This window comes from Choloepus didactylus, chromosome 4 (genome assembly GCF_015220235.1).
Source record: "Choloepus didactylus isolate mChoDid1 chromosome 4, mChoDid1.pri, whole genome shotgun sequence".
Taxonomy (NCBI): domain Eukaryota; kingdom Metazoa; phylum Chordata; class Mammalia; order Pilosa; family Megalonychidae; genus Choloepus; species Choloepus didactylus.
In genome coordinates, this window is record NC_051310.1 from 78,076,094 (window position 1) to 78,090,803 (window position 14,710).

The 14,710-nt window shown below is 44.8% G+C and overlaps 1 protein-coding gene across 1 annotated transcript in view; it reads left to right on the forward strand.

Annotated features, from left to right (window-relative positions):
- The window catches only part of PCSK6 (proprotein convertase subtilisin/kexin type 6), a 189,611-nt gene that overhangs the window by 25,486 nt on the left and 149,415 nt on the right, over positions 1–14,710 (forward strand).

Genomic DNA, 14,710 nt, shown 5'->3' on the forward strand with positions numbered 1-14,710 from the left:
TTCATGCTGCAAGCCTGGAGGTGGGCTGTGCAGGGCGGGCACTGTGCCTGGTGATGTCCTAGGTCGGCTCTGCCATACTCAGCGTGGAGGCCTCTGGCTTTATCGTTGTCACCTTGTGGCACCGTGGCAACTGAGGCACCTTCAGCCTCATGCCCAGGTTCCAGGCAGGAGGCAAGGGAAGGGGCAAAAGGTAGGAGGGCGAAGGCCTTCTCCTTTCCATCCAGGAAGGCTCACCCTCCCCAGGCACTTGTCACATGTCCATGCTAGCTGCAAGGCAGGCTGGGAAATCAAGTTTTTAGATTTTACAACCTCTATAGAAGAGGCAGGCAAAGGAGAAAGGGGTGGACCTGGAGTCGAATCAGTCAACCTTCCATCTTCCACACCTCACAGTGACTTGTGGTATACTTCTACTGTGTTAATTTAAGATGATCAGGAAGGAAGAAAGGGAGAGAGGGAAGGGAAGGGGGCAGGAAAGAGGGAGCCTTGTTTTATTCTAAGGGAGAAACCACTTTATGATGGGTGAGTTCATGTGTCAACATGGCTGGGTTATGGTGCCTAGTTGTTTGGTCAAGGAAGCCCTGGCCTGATTGATTGTTACTGTGAGGATATTTCATAGATTTAAATAATTTGTCAGTCAATTGCATTTGTGGCTGATTACATCTACAACAACAAAGGAGATTGCCTTCAGCAATGAGAGGTGTCTCATCCAATCAGCTGAAGGCCTTACAATGAGAACTGAGGATTTCAGCAGTCTGAGAGAAGAATTTCTATTTCTACTTTAAGCCAACCATCTTCTTCTGGGGAAGTCATCGAAACCTTCATCAGAGTTCCCAGCTTGTGGGTTGACCTAGTGAATTCAGACTTGCCAATCTCCATGATAATGTGCACCAATTCTTATAATAAATCTCATAATATTTGCATATATATATCCTGTTGGTTCTGTTCTCTTGAGAACCCTGAATTATACACACCTCTTAACACTGTTCAGATTAAGCCCTAGTTCAGTGAGGGGCAGGCTCTGATCTAGGTGCTGCGGGAAACAGAAAGATGACAAGACAGGATAGCTAGTCTCAAAGACTTGCTTTTTTGTAAGAGAGAGGCCTGCATTAATAAACACAATACATCAAAATATGGCAAATTGTCCAAGAAGGGCTCAGGACATGATACTGGAGGACTGGGCAGTGGGGAGCATTTCCAACAAGAGAAAATGATGATGACGACAACGATAGGGATGATAAAGAAATGACGATGAAAGTGATGATGAAGATAAGGATGATGATGGTGATGGCCATGATCTAACGATGATGTTGAAGATGAAAAGGATGATGATGATGATGATGATGACAATAATAATGAGTCTGATGATGACAATGATGATGAAGATGATAATGATGATGATATGATGATGATGAAGATGATAAGGATGAGGATGATGATGCAGTAATGATGAAGATGAAGTAAGGATGAGGATGATGATGACAGTGATGATGAGAAGGGTGACAGTGATATGGATGACAGTCATGACAGTGTTGATGAAGGTGACAAGTTCTTACAAGAGTCAGAGCTCCTCTAAGTGCTTGATCCTTACAGCCACCCCATGCAGTAGGTTCCTCTCCCTGGCTCCATGTAACAGGTGAGGAAACTGAGGCACAGAGCAGTTAAGTGCCAGAGTAGAAATGGCAGAACCAGAGCTGATGCCACAATTAGTTCCTCTTTATCATCTTTGAAAGAACATGTCATTTGATACGTAAAAAAGTTTTCCCATATTGTATGTGTTAGTTATAAGAAGCATAAAACTAGAACCTGGTAAGTCACTACCCAGCCCACAGACTAGACTTTCACCAGTATTACCGATGTATTCCTCTCCTACCTTACCATCCTAGCAGCATGCCTTCAGCCCCCACAGGGTGGCTACTGTCCAGATGGTGTGTGTATCCCAGGTGAGACGTGCTTGGTCATACATTGCTTACATTTGTTTTTGAGCTCAATGAAAATGATTGTTTACTGTGCATATCTTCTGGGACTTGCTGTTTTTCACTCAACATCATGCTAAGGCTCAGCCACGTTGTACCTACAGCCCCAGCTTAGTGTGGTTCATTTATTTTCACTGCTGTATACAATCCTTCCATTAGTGAACAATTCACAATGTGTCTGCCCATTCTCCTGGCATTGATTGATTGTGGTTTTTAAAATTAAGAGCATTGCTGCTAAGAACAACCTTGTAGGTGAGTGTTGGGGCATATGTATAAGAATTTCTCTTGAGTACGTGCCTAGAGGTGGGGAGACTGGGCTTGTAGATACTGGATACAAATCCTTTGTCAGAAAAAAGGGTGGGCAACAGCATTTCCCAGTTTGTGAATTTTTTTAACCTGTGTGGTGTCTTCTAATTAAACTGTATCAATCTTTTTTTTAAAGAACAGCTTTAATGAGATATAATTAATATACCATACAATTTACCTATGTAAGGTTTACAGTTCAGTGACTTCTAGATGACCCCAGGAGGATCTTTGGTCTCACTGGGCCTGCTGTGAGATGGATCTGATCCCGTCAGCAGAACAATTGTAAGGGCTTACATCAGAGTCAAGTTCGCTCGGATCAGTGGCTCACAGTGGCATTGGAGGGTTCTGGGATCAGTGCACAGTGGGAGCTGGAAACTAATAACCATGGGGAGTCTGGAGGTCTGAGGAAGGTGTGAGGGATGGCTCCCTGCATATACTTATTGCCCCTTCTTTAGAGGGACCCAATCTTCCTGTTGGTTGAGGGCTTCTGTGTCTGGGCATGTCTAAGATATTGTGAATCCCCACTACAGCTTCTACCCAACAGGCTGAGTAGTTTTCAGCTCATATATGTCAAGCAGCATTTTACTAGGCCACTCATCTTTCCCATCTCTAGGACCCTGTGATCAACAGGCCATTTCCCAGGTCCCTAGGAGTCAAATGCTCCCAGCTGCCGTCCATCCGTTTGCTTAGGGTCGCCATTGTATCTTACCTCCCTGCTTCTGGCTGGTGTGCCCCTGCTGGGCCTCTGCCACTCAGAAGCCCATGGTTCCCAGAGGGCGTTGGGAGTATCCATTGGGAGCTCCCATTGGCAAATCCCCCACAGTCACTCCCCAAGGTCAACTTCGCCACAGAAGACAGCTACCATAGAGTTCTTGAGGATGCCGCTGCACCCTCGCCCAGGCATTATCTTAACTCCTTGGCGAGAGGACTGTTCTAGTTTGCTAAAGTTGACGAAATGCAGTATACCAGAAAATAGGTTGGCTTTTACAATGGGGGTTTATTAACTTACAAGTTCACAATTCTGAGGCCGTGAAAATGTCGAAATGAAGGCATCAACAGAATGATACCTTCTTCCTGAAGAAAGGCTGCTGGCAATCTGGGACTCCTCCGTCACATGGGAAGGCACATGGTGGTGTCTGCTGGTCCTTCTCTCCCAGATTTTATTGCTTCCAGCTTCTGGCTGCTCCGTCCATGGCTTTCTTTCTGAGCTTAGCTTCTATCTCTCTTAGCTTCTCTGACTTTTCTCTTTGAGCTTCTCTGGGGCTTTTTTCTGTGCTTCTGTGTTTTTTTATCTTCTTCTAAAGGACTCCAGAAAGAGGATTAAGACTCACTTTGAATGAAGCGGGTCACATCTCAAGTTAAGATCCTACTCACCAAAAGTTCCTACTTGCAATGGGTCCTCAGCCATGGAAAGGGATTAGCTTTAAGAGCATGCTTTTCTGGGGTCCATACAGCTTCACACCACCACAGGAGCAGCCTCTGTCCCTCCCAGAGAGGGTGTCAGGGGTGGTTTAGTGGGTGTCACATGATACAACCCTCCAATATTCCCCCCTCCCTGGGTCCTCACTGGATTAATAACAGCAGCATCTTGGGAACTTGGTAGAAATGCAAAGCCCTGCATTTCCCGTTCTCTCAGCACCATTTGTTGAAGAGACTGTTCCTTCCCCTAGTGAGTGAACTTGAACTTGGTACTCTTATCAAAAATCAGTAGACCGTAGATGTGAGGGTCTATTTCTGAACTCTCAGTTTAATTCCATTTGTCTCTGTCTGCCCTTGTGCCAGTGCCATGCTGTTTGATTACTATAGCTTTGTAGTAAGTGAAAATCTGGAAGTGTGAGTCCTCCAACTTTGTTCTTTTTCAAGATGGTTTTAGCCATTTGGGAACCCCTTACCCTTCTATATAAATTTGATGATTGGCTTTTCCGTTTCTGCATGTAAGTCCTTTGAATCCTTGGTTAAATTTATTCCTGGATATTTGATTGTTTTTGTAGCTATTGTAAATGGAATTGTTTCCTTGATTTCCTTTTTGGATTATTTACTGCTTGTGTATAGAATGCTAAGAATTAAAGTGGATCCCTAGCTCACACTGTATACAAAAATGAAATAAAAATGGATCAAACACCTAAATATAAGAATTAAAACTATAAAACTCCTGGAAGAAAATATAGGGGAATATCTTCAGGACCTTGTATTCGGAAAGGAATTCTTAGACTTTACATCAAAAGCAATAACAAGAAAAAGAGATAATTTGGACCTCATAAAAATTAAAAATTTTGGTGCATCAAAAGACATCATCAAGAAAGAGATAAAACAACCTACAGAATGGGAGAAAATATTTGGAAGCCATGTATCTGATAAGAGTTTAATCTCCAGAATATATAAAAAACTTCTACAACTCAACAACAAAAGGGCAACCCAATAAAAAATGGGCAAAGAGCTTGAGTAGAATTTCTCCAAAGAAGATATCAAGTGGTCAATAAGCATATGCAAAGATTCTCAACATCATTAGCCATTAGAGAAATGCAAATCAAAACCACAAGGAGAAAGCACTTCACATCCACTAGGATGGCTATTATTAAAAAACAAAAAATAAAAAAAAAACAGAAAAGAACAAGTGTTGGTGAGGATGCAGGAAAATAGGGACACTTGTTCATTGCTGGTGGGAATGTAAAATGGTGCAGCCACTGTGGGAAACAGTTTGGTGGTTCCTCAGAAAGTTAAAATTATTGTATGACCTGACACTTTCACTTCTAGGTAAAGCAGGGATTTGAAAAGATAATTGTACCCCAATGTCCATAGCAACATTATTCATGATAGCCAAAAGGTGGAAGCAACCCAAGTGTCCACCCACAGCTGAATGGATAAACAAAATGTGTCATATACATGCAATGAAATATTATTTAGCCATAAAAATAAAGTTCTGATACATACTGCAACATTGATGAACCTTGAAGACATCTTGTTGAATGAAACAAGCCAGACACAAAAAAGACAGATATTGCATGATGTCACTTATATGTAATACCTAGAATAAGCAAATTCACAGAGACAGAAAATAAGGTACGGGTTACTGGGGGCCAGCAGCTCTTTCAGCTGCTGAAAAAGTCTGGGTAACAGATGTTGGCGTTGGTAGCACAACATTGTGAATATAATTTTAATACCACTGAATCGTACATCTGGAAGTGGTAACAGTGGGAAATTTTATGTTGTATACATGTTACCACAATAAAATTTTTTTAAAAAAAGAAGTGCAAAGCCTTCCAGAAGGATGCTCAAATTTGAGAACCACTGCTCTCTAGGATATCAGGAAATTCCTGCATTTTGAACTCATCAGTGGTTGCATTTGTTAATTCTAGACTTTGATAAACCAATCTAGTAGACTATAGTCACCCTCTAGGTGTTTGATTTACACCTGAAATAACCAAGTCTTGAGTACAGGCACCCATGTCCCCAGATTAGGCAAGGTCTAGCTTTATATTTCGGTGTCCCGGTCTCACGTTGTGTGAACCCACTGTTACCCATCTTTCTGGCTCCTGCGAGTCCACACAGGCTGTCTCCTCCCAGAGCAGATCTTGTACCTCTGGGGTCTCCTCCCTTTATGCACCTTAGGCAGTGAGGGGTGTGGGGGTGGGTCCTGAGGAGAAAGGGCACTAGCTATTAAGGCAGGACTGCAGGAGCAGCCACTGGAAGGCTACTGTGCAGCGAAGGCTTCTTCTCTCCCACGTCGAGGGAGGGTCGCCTCTGCAGACAAGGGAGAGTCCGAGTTCTTGGACCAGTCTGGTGGGCTTACTTCTTCCTCACCAGTACCTTTTTCTAACTATAAAGGACCCAGCAGCATTGAGCACTCCAGGGGCAACCATGGTGGCCTTCTCGTTCCCTCTGTGTGTCCTCAGTGGAGCATTGATAGCTTTTTCCCGACTATATGCACTGTAGGGCCATGAGGAGGATCCAGCTGACCTTATGACCTTCACAGTCACTCTTGCTGCCACACCCCCGTTCTCTGCCCTTTATCCACGTGACCATTGGCTTCACCGTGTATAATCCTGGATGCTGTGGATTAGCTGTATCCACTCCCTGCTTCTCCCTCGGGCGAGGTGATTATCCCAGCACTCTGGAATAATGGGCAGCTCCACCCCAGAATCCCATTTTGATGATCTGTATTTGGGATCACTTCCAGTAGCAATTACTTGATCAGCCAGGGCCTCAGCGGGAGAGAGAGGGCAGGCTCAAATTCAGATGCACTGAGGAGGGTTAATAGACCTTTTCCAAAGGTTGTTGGCCCAATACGGGAAAAGCTTCAGGGACCATCACCAGCAAAGGGGAGGGAAGGGAATGTTGATGGAACCTGGAAGCAGAGACTGTGTTGACAGGTGTCTTGAGAGGAGAAGTAACCTTCAGAGGGAGACGTGGTGAGCCTGAAGTAACCCTGTAGGGAGGGGATCCAGGGGAATAATAAACCCAACTTCACTCTCCTCCCTCCCTCCCTCTGACAGCTCACCTAGGTCTCCATTACCAAACCCAACCCATAGCCAGAGGGTGAAGGACCCCACCGATCAGTCCCTATAGGCCAGCTTCCTGGGGCAGAGAAGGAGGGGAGAAAGTTGGAAGGTGGATTCAGAAGGGCCGGTAGAAGACATCTGGCACACTCCTATATATTCTAAAAGTTTTCAAGTCTACTTCTTACTCTTAAGTACTTAATCAAACTAAAATATGTTTTTGTGTTTGACCTGAAGTAGGGATTTAATTTTATTTTTTTCCTTTAGGAATAGCCACCTTTTCCAGCATCATTGGTTGATTAGTCTCCCCTTTCACCACTGATAGTCTATCATAAATCGAGCTCAATATTTGTGGGGCTCTGTCTCTCTGTCCTGTTCCATTGGTCAGTTTGTCTATCCTTGACCCAATGCCTTGGAGACTTTAGTACTATAGCTTTATAATAAGACTTGATAACTGGTGGAACAAATCTTATTGTCTTTCAGGAATATCTAGGCTACCTTGGCCCTATTAATTCTACCATATTGATTTTGAATCAATTTGTCAAGTTCCACAAACAAACACCCAGTCAGGATATTGACTGAAATTTTGTTTAATAAATAAATCTTTTTGGGAAGTCTTGATATATCTTTGTTTTATGGTTTCTAACTTTTCATGAACATGCTACATTTCTCTGTTTATTTATGTCTCATTTAATGTCTGTCAGTAAAGTTTAGAATTTTCTATGTACAGGTCTTACTCAACTTTTGTTAGATATATGTGTGCCTGAAATAATTTTGTTTTTAATTGTGCCAACAGTTGTTGCTAGTAGATAGAAATGCAGTTGATTTTCTATATTGATATTATATCCAGCCACTTTGCTAAACTCCCTTACTTTTCCAAATAGTTTGTCTGTAGATTTGTTACGGTATTACATGTAGATAGTTATATCATCTGTGAATAATGTTAGTTTTACTTCTTCCTGATTTGTCTTTAAGCTGTTTATTTATTTATTGATGGTCTGCACTGGCTAAGACTTTAAGTATAATGAAGAATAAAAACATTGATTATGTACATCCTTAGCTTGTTCCTGATTTTAAAGGGAATACTTTCAATATTTCCTCCTGAAGGCTGATATTTGCTATTTATTTTTTATCTTTTAATAGTTTAAGAATGTTTCCGTCCTTTTCTAACTTGCCAACTTGTAAAACTCTATGGGATTTTAATTTTATCATATGCTTTTCCTTCATCTCCTTTAATCTGTTAATGAATTACATTTATTGATTTTCTAATGTTAAAAATACCCTTGCATTTCTGGATTAAACCCAACTTGACCATGGCAAATTATCTTTTCTATTAATTTCTGAATTTGATTTTCTAATATTCTAGTTTTGCTTCTATATTCATGAGTAAGATATATCCATAATTTTATGTTCTTGTACTGTTCTTGTTGGTTTTAATATTAAAGTTATTCTAACCTCATAAAATTTTACTTTTTCTCTTCTCTGAAAGAGTTTGTGCAAGACCAGAACGAGGTACACCTGGAAATTTTGGTAGAACTTACCCATAAAGCTGTCTAAGCCTGTTTTGTGTGAGAGAAATAAAAAAGATACTTAATTACTGCTTTGGTTTCTTTAATGGAAAGTCTGACTAGTCCTTTAAGTATTGCTTCTTTTCGTAAGTTTAAGTGTCTTGGAATTTTACGCGTGTTGTTGGCGTTTTCAAATTTATTACCTTTCACCATTAATAGTGTTTCCTGGTCTTTGAAATCTCTGTCTTATCTCTAGTTATATCCTTCTTTTCATTTGTAATATTATTTATTTGTTCCCTCTCTCCTTTTTTCTTTAACAGTGTTGCTATTAGTTTGCCTATCTTGTTAGATTTTTCAAAGAACCAATTTTGGCTTTGTTTATTCTCTTTATTGTAAATTTATCTTGTTTTATGGACTTCTGCTCCTGACCTTATTGTCTCCTTTATTTTCTGTTTTTCTTTTTAACTTTTTAGTCAGCCACTCAATCTCACGAATTTTCAGCATTTCTACTTCTAATCTGAACATTTAAGGTTATACGTTTCCCGTGTAGTTGCATGCTCACCAATGCTCAAGGCTTCCATTATGTAGTATTTTCATTATCACACAGTTCTAAGTCTTTTTAAATTTTGGTGTCTTCTTTGACCCGGGAATTACATAAACCTGCGTTTGCTAATTCCCATATGTGTGGGTTTGTAAATCTTATCTTTATGTTATTGACTTCTAATTTAATTGCATTGCAATCAGAGAGGGTGCTGTGTAGGAAACCAATTCTCCGACATTTCTAGGGACTTGATAGTGAAAACGCCACATGCGCCTGGAGAGGAGTTGCCCTCCCATTGTTGGGTGCTGAGTTCTACACCCGTCTGGTCGAGTGTGCCACCCAACGGATCTGCTCAGACCCCCTCCTCCTCTGCAGGCTGCCCGTGGCCCGCCCGTGGGCCTGGCCTGTTGCTCCTGGGATCAGGCTCGCAGGGAAGAGCAGGGTTTGAGCTGGCCCAGAAGGGTGAGGACGGTGTCCAACGCAGGCCAGAGGAGAGGAGCAGAGCAAATACTGGGGACAGAAGGTCAGGAGTGATGGGAAGAGAGCCAGGGGCCTTTGCACAGGGGCAGCCACCAGCAGCACTTTAGAAGAGAGGCGGGAAGGAGCTGTCTGAGGGGAAGGAGAGGGAGGCCTTCCTCGGAGGAGGAAGATGAAGGGGATCTGGGATGGGTGGGCCGGGGCATGGTCAGCATGAAGGGGCCCTGCCCAGTGGCTCCCGGGGGTCCTGCATGCCGAGGGGCTGGTGGCTGGCAGTGTCGCTGTGTGACAAGCTTTTCCTCAGGGTTCAAGGAGAACATGGTTGAAACAGCTGTACTGAGGGGACCAGGCTGGGTTGGAGGCCAGGGGTCCACGACAGACAAAGGACTGGGGCACTCGAGGTCACGATGGGTGATGGGTGGGAGGGGAGGGTGCACGACCTGGTGAGGGTGTGGCATTGGGCGGGGACCTGGCTGAGGCCACACTCGTGGTTGCTGGGTGGGGTCGGAGCAGCAAGGAGAGAGTCAGGAGTTTTGAGGCCAGGGTGTCAGGAGAGTCATTTACCTGGGTGGACTCACGGAGACAAAGAAGGTGACAAAGGGGGACTGTGGTCCCGTTGACAGTGGTATTGGGGAATAGGGCTGGGGCGGGTGAGAGGGGCGCCAGCGAGTGGCATGGACTCGGGAAGGCAAGAGGCTGGGTGACCCTGAGAGCAGCACCAGCCCGGAAGCATCCTTTACAGGTAGGATGAACACGGCCACATAATTTATCGTCCAAACAAGGACGTTCTTGAGGGTGAGAGGGAGACCAGTGGATATTCTCACCAGGACAACAGGACCTTGAAAACTAGGACGCATGCTATTTATTGGGGAGCGTTATTAGGCAAGTGGCAGCTGCCAACTGGGACAAGAATGTTTAAAGAAATACCAAAGGAGCTATTTATTTGTTTGTTTGGAGCTTTGTGCTTTTTTTTCTATTTGTAATAGAGATTCTCAGGGGTTCCTTGGGAGGGGCTGACAGTGGGGCTGGGTGCAGGGCCTGGAGGAGGGGCACCCCTTGTGCCTGGGCTGGGTGAGTAGCAGCAGGTCTGATCCTCGGGGACACGCCCCTGGTAGCTGGGACGGGCAAGGTCAGCTGGGGTCCGGCTGAGCGTGTCTTATTGGAGGGCAGGGGCAGGGACAGGGACGGCTGGCCGGGTGAGGCAGGAGGCCAGTAAGGCCCTCCCCAGCCTCGGGGTTCCCGCTGTCATGCCAGTCCACACTCTGGGCAGTACAGATGCCTGTCAGACAAGTTGCATTTTAGTTTCTTTTTCTGATCTTTTCTTTTATCCCAAAGCCTCTCTCTCTCCCTGGCTGAGAGAAGCCACTTGCACAGCCCTTCGAAGATGTGTCACATGGAACCACCACTGTTGGCCTGGCGGTGGGAAACGTCTAGGCACATAAAGGAATTCTTGGGGAAAGCTTCAGTGGGCACACTGGGGTCATCAGATGAAATGGAAGGCAATTTATCTTATTCAAAGGGTGGGGGGCGGAATACAGAGGAATTATGGAGAGGCTCACAGAGATATACCAAAAGCAGCTAGTTGTAGCTTGGATTCAAAAAAGCAAGAGGCTAACGAGGTGGCTTTGCAGTTAATTAGACCCATTGCTGGGAATTCGAGTGACCGTGTGATGGGGTTTCTATCTGTGGTTGTCACTGGGGAGAGATGTAAGGGAAAGGAAGTCTTTGGTCCATTAAGAACCCCGGAACTTTTGGGGCACAGTGACACATGCTTTGGGATGCTGTATCCTGGTACCCTTGGGGAAGGGCACCACATGGGTGGACACGTCGCGAAAGGCAGAGCGCATCGCCCAGGGCCCTGGAGATGGACGGTGGTCCCGTCGGTGGTGAGCAGATGACTGGAGGAGCCTGCTCAGAGCTGTCCAGACAGCCCAAAGCGTCCCCCACCATCTGAGGTCAGGTTGCATGGGGGCCCAGGGATGGCACACAGCTCCCCTCTTACCTCCCCCATCCCAGTATTTGATCTTTTGTCCCCCTCTCCTCCACGCTGTTATTAACATCTTGCATTAGCGTGGTACGTTTGTTACAATTGATGAAAAAATATTATAGTTGTTCTATTAACTATTACATTTGGGTTCTCTGTGTTGTACAGTCCTATATATATATATTTAAATTCTTATTCTAGTAACATATATAACCTAAAATTCCCCCCTTTTAACCATATTCAAATTTATAATTCAGTGCTGCTAATTACATTTACAATATTGTGCTATCATCACCACCATCCATTATCAAAACTTTTCCATCATCCCAAATAGCAACTCTGTATAGTCGAAGCACTAACTCCCTATTCCCTACTGCCACCGCAGCCCCTGGGAACCTCTATTCTAGTTTCTGACTCTATGAGTTTGTGTATTCTAATAATTTAGTATCACTGAGGTCATGCAATATTTGTCCTTCTGTGTCTGGCTTATTTCACTCAACACAACGTCATCACGGTTCATCCATGTTGTTGCATGTGTCCATGTATTTAATTTTGACTGGAATGTTTTTAGAAAATTGGAATAGCTATCAACATTTAGACATGGGGAGACTTCAGATAGAAATCGGGATTTCCAGTTTCTCTGGAAAAACGAGAAGAACTGGATGCTTCTCTACGTGGCTGCAGGCCAAGTGAAGGCGCCATGCAAAGCCGCCCCTTCCAGACAGGACCGGCACACCCTGCTTTTCCCCGTCCCCACCGGTCCCTGCCCATGTTGCCCCATGGCTGGCTTCTTTAGGGCATTTAGGTCTGTGGTCCCAGCTCCAAGCAGTGCAGAAAACCCTTTGGGCATGTGGGTTCCCTGCTGCAGAGACCACAGAAGGTGAAGCAGCCCTTTGAGGACAGCCCTTTCCATCTCCATGACCACACCCACCCTGCAAGAGCTGGTGGCCATAGCCTCGGGTAGGCAGGGAGAGGGGGCACGGGAACTTGCTGGTTTGTTCTCTGTTAAAGGGAGCAAACAGGAGTTACACCCCATGGAGGGATGCCTGATAACTCAGGAGATGGAGCATCCCACTGAGAACTCTGAAAGCCAGATTTATGTGCCATTGTGTTGTGACTCACCTAAAAACCTGCTGGACCCTGTCCCACCCCTTGAGGGGTTGTGTTGTCACGTGAGTATCTGTTGAGGAGGGTATTGGAAATACCTGTTCTCAGCTCAGGTAGAGTTTCATAGAACCTAACAAGGCTATCCCTTACTTGAAGTGAACTTGTTTCCACAGACTGGCAAACCTGAATGGTGATGTAGGGCATGGATTCATTTTAAAGAGTCAGACGAGAGCTTAGCAGAAATGTTTCAGCCTGGAATCGGTCCTACATTGCAACCCCATTTTATAGGAGTTTGTAAACATAAAAGGGACAAGAAATAAGTTAGCTTCAGGGAACCGGAAAAGTCAGTGGGTTGTCAGACGTAGGAGACCCTCCGATAGTCATGATGTGGTGGTAAGAGCTGCATGTGTGCAGTCCTGGAATCATGGAGGGCTCGCAGGTTCCCGAGCACGTTCTGGAACACAAGCACCACTTCTCCCGAGATGCCCACTAGGTCTCAGGCCTGGCCAGCTGGGTATGACTGTTCATATTGGACTTTTTTGGCTCTGTCGAGGTGCGATTATTTTCCTCACAGAGGTCACTGATAAAGAAGAACATTACTTTAAAAAAGAAAAATTGAAATCAAGGGGCAAATGGGATTTGCTATGTAGAAATTGCATTTACAACTAATTTCACTGCAATCCGTTTTTTTCTCTGTAGAGATGCACTCACATCCCTTTCTTTTAAGAAATGAAATGAGAAAAGGTACTTGACTGTGGTCAATTGAATCGTGTCCTCCACAAAAGGCATGTTCTTCATCTTAGCCCACGTGTTTTGGTTTGCTAAGCTGATGAAGTGCAATACACCAGAAAATGGGTTGGCTTTTACAATTGTGATTTATTAACTTATAAGTTCCCAATTCTGAGGCCTTGAAAATGTCCCAATCAAAGCATCAACAGGACGATACCTTCCCTGAAGACAAGCTGCTAGCATCCGGGACTCCTCTGTCACGTGGGAAGGAACATGGGGTGTCTGCTGGTTCTTCTCTCCCAGGTTTCATTGCTTTCAGCTTTTGGCTGTGCCATCTCTCAGCTTCTCTGGCTTTTCTGTCTCAGCTTCTCTCTGTTTCTCTCTGGATTTCATCCAGTAAGAGGATTAAGAGGCACCCTGTGTGAGATGGGTCATATCTTTAGTTAAGATCCTACTCACCAGAAGATCCTATCTTCAGTGGGTCCACACCCATGGGCGTGGATTAACTTTAAGAACATGATCTTTTCTGGGGTGCATACAGCTCCAAATCATCACACCGTGTTCCTGTGGATATAAGCCCATTTGTAAAGTGTTATTAGTTGAAAATGTTTTTATTTATTAGTTAAGGTACAGCCCAGCTGAAATCAGCTGAACATGTGTTCCGTATGACTAGAGGCCTTATAAAAAGCTGGACATCAGAGGAAGCCACAGGAGGGAACCGAGGACATCGCCGTGTGGCAGAGGCAGAGATGCCAGCCAAGGAACCCCAAGAACTGCGGCAAGCCAGCGCCAGAATGCTACAGACTACGGGGAGAAAGCCTGGCCTCACCAATGCCTTGGTTTGGGACATATAGACTATAAAACCATGAGCCAGTGAATTCATGCTGTTGATGCCAAGCCATGGTGTGGCATCTGTCGTAGCAGCTGGGAAAGTAGGACAATGACTGACAGCCTGCCACGCACCTGATCCCAGGCTATGCACCTCCTTTAGCCTCACAGCCGACACGACAGTATTGTCCCCGTTGCATGGAAAGGGAAATGGAAGTGAAGAGAAATTAAGCTTGTGCCCAGAGACTCTTGTCAATGCAAGTTGGAGCTGGAATTCATATCTGAGTAGCCTGGCTCCAAGGCCTAAGGTTTAACTGCTGTGTCCTGCAGAATGGCCCCTAATGTCCACGGAAGGTGATAACTGGGTTCTTCACCATCCTCTCCCTGTCCAGCTTTCCATCCGCACCTCCTTTGTCTGCCCCTCTCTCTGTCCAGCCCCATCTCTCCTTGAAGGCCTGAGTAGAGAAGCACTCTGCACTACTCTCCACAACAGGACTCCAGCCTTAAAGAACGTGGGGACCTCCCAGAAATTCTGCTTCTGGGGGTACACCCAAAGAGAGTGAAAATGGTCTCAAATAGCACCTCGTGCATTAATATTCACTACAGCCTTATTCGCAACTGCCAAAATGTGGAAACAACGAGTGAATGGAGAAACAAAATGCAGTACATGCACACCATGGAATGTCATCAGGCTGTAAGAAAGAAGAGGTTCTGGGGCAGATTGCAACATGGAGGAACCTGGAAAACATTATGTTCTGTAA